Source organism: Corvus brachyrhynchos, unplaced genomic scaffold (assembly GCF_000691975.1).
Source record: "Corvus brachyrhynchos isolate BGI_N302 unplaced genomic scaffold, ASM69197v1 scaffold312, whole genome shotgun sequence".
In the NCBI taxonomy this organism is placed as follows: domain Eukaryota; kingdom Metazoa; phylum Chordata; class Aves; order Passeriformes; family Corvidae; genus Corvus; species Corvus brachyrhynchos.
The window spans coordinates 1,422,331-1,428,330 of NW_008236640.1; the positions used below are offsets into that span (position 1 = coordinate 1,422,331).

The window sequence follows — 6,000 nt, forward strand, 5'->3', positions numbered from 1 at the left end:
GTTGCAAGAGAACATTTTCCCTCAGGCATTTGAAATTTAATGCTTCTCTAATATTCTCTGTTGGATATTGTTAGAATGGAATTTCAAATATTTCCTGCAATTTGAGTTAAAGATTACTGAATAATGCTGAGCAGCAAAAAATTTTTAAGCGTACATCTAAAGCTGGCATAGTAGCTTAATGTCCTGTTGTTTCTTGCTTTAGCAAAATTAATTTCTTCAGTCTTCAACCATGAATTCACGCACCACTTGGAGATGCAAACCCGTAATTTAACTGTGGTGTATTTCTAACTCCCTTGCCTAATATACACTGAGGCCAGACCCTAGATGTCAGGCAGCTATAAAAGGAAAAGGCCATTTCAGAGAAATATTTTATATTCTCCCAAGTCAGACAGCAAGCAACTCGAAAAACAGTATCTGGCCCATTACTGTAAATAAATGGGATTACTGGTCATGAAACAAACGCACACGAGTTATTAAAAGTATATATTCCACTATATTGGCAAGAGTAACACCTTTCCAATAGGACTCAAAACATTCAAAAGGCTTTTATCCAATTAAGGTCCAATATTTTTCATCATACCTGTGTTAGTGCTTTACCATGGCTACTCTTTACAGGTAAGGGTAGATGGCAAATTGAGCAAAAAGGCATAGTTGTATCATTCTAAAAAGAAACTAGAAAAACACTAACTATAATCATGATTCCTGTTGCTTGATTTCTTCATGGAGAAGCCTCCTTCATCCAAAGATGCAGCACCTTTCCATCATTTGTGTCATGATATAAGCAGTCAATTTCCCAATTTTCCATGGCCATGGTTCCCTTCTCATTCATACTGGGAACATGCAGACCCACTCCTTAGCTCTCTCTTCCAGGAAGCCTGCTAACCCCCCTCAGAATGGCTTGGAAAGCTGCTTCAGACATTAGGACTACCCTGAGTTCAAATTAACTAATTCCTCAACACCATCCCAGCCTGACAGGACAATTCTAAAGGACTTCAGGACAGGTCCAAAAGTTTCAAACATTTTCTTATAGCATGAACCTGAGGACCGTTCTCATGGGTTCCAACACAACCCTTGTCAACACTGAACTAAAAAAAACAACAAAAAAATATGTGCATACTGTTTTTGAGAAACAGGAAACTCCAAGTTATGCAGCACTGGTATGGCCAATGGAGTCCACACAGCTCGAATCAGGGGCCTACACTTTTATTCAGAGATGGGGTAGTTTAGCCCTGCAGTGTGCAACTGAATGAATACAGGCATGTGCAGAGTGTACTTGTGTTTATGTGAGCAGAAAGAAGAAATTTTCTTTATCCATTCTTTACTCAAATATCAGCAGACACTGAATATGGTCAGTACTATAAGCATATATGCTACTAAAGCCACCCATAGACTCTTGCTGCTGCCTAAAAATCAGTTTGGATAAGGTTTCCAAAAGCAGGCCAGATACCAAAATGAATCTGTTAAACATGCAGAAAAACCTCCACACAGGAAACAAAGTGTTTAGTTGCCTCTTACACTTATTACTGATAAATTCATGTTTGAAAGTTATGTTTCACATGTGAATAATGCCATTAAGATAAAAATTTTTCAGTACTTTCCTTCTGTACAGAATTATATTTTATACAATTAACTTCAAAAAACTCAACACCATAACACATCACTCTCCTTCCCCACGTATTTCTAGGGATATTTTCTTTGAAACAGTATTCAATTCTTGGGGAAAAGAAAAGGAGAAAAATTTAGTCTGTATAGTGGCAGTTATTAAGCACTTAGTTCTGTGAAAGTACAGAAACAAATTCACCTGGATGTTGTAAAACAAGCTGAAATATTTTAAGCAAACTATGAGACCATAATTCATAGAAATAAGCCTAACAAGAAAAACTCTTGTAATTATGCAAGAGATTTGGCTTGGAAGAGCATTCATCAGTCATTTTGACATGGAAAGGATGGATAAAGGAAGCAGATGGATTCACCCCTCTGTGCTGAGCCTAGAAAATGGAAAGTCATCGTTATGGTTGCTAACTTCTTGTTCAAAATGTATTACTTGATTATCAGGTTATAATGAACAAATGCAAAAGAAAGTCCTATGAGAGAAAAAAGCAAACATTTCTTTTCAGTAGGAGCTGTTTCCCCATTTGACTAAATGCTCACCTCATTTAAAAAACTCACGAAGACATCAGCTTAATGTTTACATCTAGTGGGAGGAAGGGGCGGTGGTGTTCAGGTTGGGTTTCTTTTAATGTTGCAACAAATTAACTTTAAGAGTACAAGGTTTGCTTTGGTAGAACTTGCATTGTTACACAGGTCATCTCTTCTTCAGAATACCAGCCTGCCTCTTCTCCTCCACACAGCCACATTAGTGACTAGAAAACCCACACACTGCTGTTCAACCAAGAGAAATATTTGTGTTAAGGCAGAAGAACCCAGTAATGCTACTTCTCATGCACCAGGAATTCTGTTCTCTGCAATAATTCAGAGATAACTTTGCTGAATTTACAGCCAATATGCCGAAGTCTTTGTGCCGAGCATGCGTGCCCATTGTGGTTGTTTGGTTTGTGGGTTGGTTTTGTTTGGCTTTGTTGTGCGTGCCCATTGTGGTTAGCCCATTTGGTTTGTGGGTTGGTTTTGTTTGGCTTTGTTTTCAAACAGGGATTCTCTATATCCTGGACCTTGCAACAACTATGAGAAGAAAACCCTCCAGAAGAGGTGCTCAGGTGGTAGATGATGAGAGATCTTCCAGGGTCCCTCAGCTTTGGGAGTGCCATTATGAAGCCACTGAGCCACCACCCCCTCTGGTCAGTGATGGAGCCCTGAGCTCTTTTGCTCACCAGACCACCCACCTCAGATCTGACCATGCACCCACACCAGAGGAGGCCTGAACTCTCAGTGTCCGCTGCCAAACCTACAATATCTGCTTGAACTATCAACCTACTTAGGAAAAACAAATAAAAAAGAACTTTCTGTTCACAATTTTTATTAAGATTTGACTCATGAATAGTTCATAAAGATTACTATTACATATTACAAGCAAGCTATACATCATTTGTGTCTCTTCATAGGCAGCAGGCACATGAGTACAGGATGTGTTATTGCATCCTAGCTACCTATTAAAAACATGCTGAAGGTTGCAGAAATCAATTAATGATTAATTACCCAACTTTAATTTAAAAACCAACTAAACCATTAAGAAATAAAGAATAAGCCATCAGAAAAAATTAAACCAGTTACACGGAAAGTAAAATTTCTCCTTTAGAAAGAAAGGTTTCACCACAGCAAAAAGAAAACTGGGATTATAAATGGAATTTATAGATCAGTTTCTTCATGACATGTAATGTCCATGCAGTATTACACGACTGAAGTTTAGAAATGAATGGTGAAAAGTTATGTTTTGGACATCAGCACTAGGAATAAAAAAAACCCCCAACCCCATATTAATTTTCTAAATTACTATTTTAATAGTTCTTGCTCATATCTATATCTTTATCTTTTTTTAATTCTATTATAGATTTCTCACATACTTCACAAATAACTTTTGATCCTCTTAATTCTATTTCAGTATTTTTTTGCAACATTTTACTTTATTTCTGAAAAATCTCTTACTATTATTCCCTTGGACCATAATCCAGAAGAGATTTAGACAACTATTTCAATTCTGGCATTTCTAGGATTGAACCTGGCCATTATATAGTTAATCTTTCTTACATAGTCTTGTGCATTTTAAATGTTAATTATATCACACACTTAACTACAAGAGACATGACTTGGTAACAATTCTAAGTAAATGCAAGTAAATGTAAGTAAAAAACCTGTACTAGACATAGAGAGGATGATAAAAAGAAAACTTCACAAATTATTGAAAATTAAGTGTAAAAACTTACCTAAAAATATTCATCAGTTTCTATAGGTGGCAATGAAGTAAAAGAAAATCCCATCCAAAATACAGTAAAAGAACACAGCCAGCTGTTAACAGAGAATAATTCATTTTAAAATATTAAAAAAAAAAATGAGGAGATAATTCTGGCAGACTACTCATCAAAACTACTAGTTGCCTTGAAATATAATACTTAATCCCCAGAAAAAGGAGATTAAAACATCTTAATACTTCAGTGTGTTGTTTAATTACCGATTTCCACGTAATTCAGTATCTTTTGAGTGCAAAAATTGCAAAGTGTATTTGAAGAGTTAGCCAAGAGCCCAATTCACATGCACACTAAATTTCCATTACTTCATTCGCACACAATGTTTCTATTTATGCAGCCTTTTGGCTAACAGTGCTACACGAAAGACTCATACTAATGAAACATTGGGAAGCATTAAAGAAAATTTTTTGAAACTACATTTAAATTTTGCTTGGAAAACTTTAAAGCTTAACAAGTAGGAACAAAATTTAGGAAGGAAATACTAGAATTGTTAAGTTTTGCTGACTTTAAAAATTACACCACATTCATAAGAGGCAACATTTTACAGTATCTTTAGTTAAATCAGCACAGATGACAGTTCAGTCCACCTCAGACTAATTATACTGGGATTGAAAATACAGTGATAAACATGCTTCTGACAAACAAAAACATTTACACACGGCTTTGAATCACAACAAATCACTTTCAACACAAAGTAACAAGATTTGTTGTTATCTCCGACAGCAAATAATTCAAGGAGCACAAGCTTGGGCAGAAAAGAATAAGAAGAGTCACACCTATAGAAGAAAGTTTGAAAGTTTCAAGTTAAGCTCTTAACTGAAATCCATTAAATCAATACAATCTGCTATGCTGACACAGATAAATCAGTTTACAGCCTGCTAACATTGATTTAGCTGAAAATTGATAAGAAATCAATTTACGCTGAACCAATTACGGTCAGTGGAAATTACCTTATGTGGGTCCATATCAGGTTTTGTGTATATTTAAATCTTAAACAATCTTAAATAGTGTTAATTAAGTCTGTACAACGTCCAGGTGCAGAGAAGGTTAAGGGTCACCAGGGTAAAGCATCTTAGGACACTCTGGAAAACTCTGACTGTGTTAAACAAGCGCCCTCCTCCTTACCAAGCTCCCCTACACTTCACAGCAAGCCAGCCCTCAGCTCTGCTTGCAGCTATTTGGCTTTCAAACTCATCCCCAGAAGGGAACTTGGGTACAGTCTTCATTCATATTAAAAACGTATGGTTATTAACCGATATAACTCGGTATACTCGACATTTTAAACGAACCCAGTGCTACTGTACCTCCTCCACTCTGCCCCTGCAGTTTGCCGTACAGCAGGAGCTGTCAGGTGCTCAAAGACTCGTTCAAGGCACGGGACGCTCTGAGCTGTGGCATGAGCACGACTGACAACAAGACTCACTGAAATGAGAACACTTTGCGTGATAAGCATCAATATTTACATTTTACACCCACTGCCCTCAAGGAGTAACTTCCTTTTTTCTGTCGCGGGACAGAAGAAGAAATTTCCTAAGTACACATGCTGCTTAGATTGTTAAAAAAAAAAAAAAAAAAATACTACTACTCCTAAGGACTAGAGTAAGATTTAAAACTAATCCTGCAGAAAAATACCGGGACAAGTAAGACTTCACTAAAGACTAACCTAATAAGGAATCCTGTCCGGATCGGAGGGAAAAGAAAAATCAGCCGTGCTATCCAAGACATTCTTTTACACCCTAACAACACAGTTTATGAAGCTGTATTTTGCTGATGTATTTATGCCAGTACCAGCCTCCCTGTCAGCCAGACCAAAGGAATTTACTTCACTCAACAATTCGAAATACAAGTAAACGAGCAGCTTTATTTTTGTACAAGAGGTCGCTAGTTCAGCCACACAGTTCTACCAGCGGAATAGCACAGGCAACCTCTCAGCTTTCCCTGAAAATAAAAAGAAAAGGACCAAGCAACAGAATGGCAGGATTTCATGAAGTGTGACGCACACCAGGGCAAGGCGCTGGAGCGCCGGGACGCGCCGGGAGCTCCCCACAGGCCGGGGAGGAGGGAAACGCGCGGGAAACGC

General features: G+C 37.5%; 1 protein-coding gene across 7 annotated transcripts in view; it reads right to left on the minus strand.

Moving 5' to 3' along the window:
- Nucleotides 1–5,994, minus strand: part of WDPCP (WD repeat containing planar cell polarity effector) — a 149,785-nt gene extending 143,791 nt beyond the window's left edge. For all 7 annotated transcript variants that reach the window (XR_001859527.1, XM_017726744.1, XM_017726740.1 and 4 more), the window contains exons 1-2: nt 4,124–5,994; nt 3,879–3,960 (exon numbers count right to left, since the gene is read on the minus strand). The gene's annotated coding sequence lies outside the window, so the exon portion shown is untranslated. The remainder of the gene's footprint in view (nt 1–3,878; nt 3,961–4,123) is intronic.
- Nucleotides 5,995–6,000: the final 6 nt, after the last annotated feature.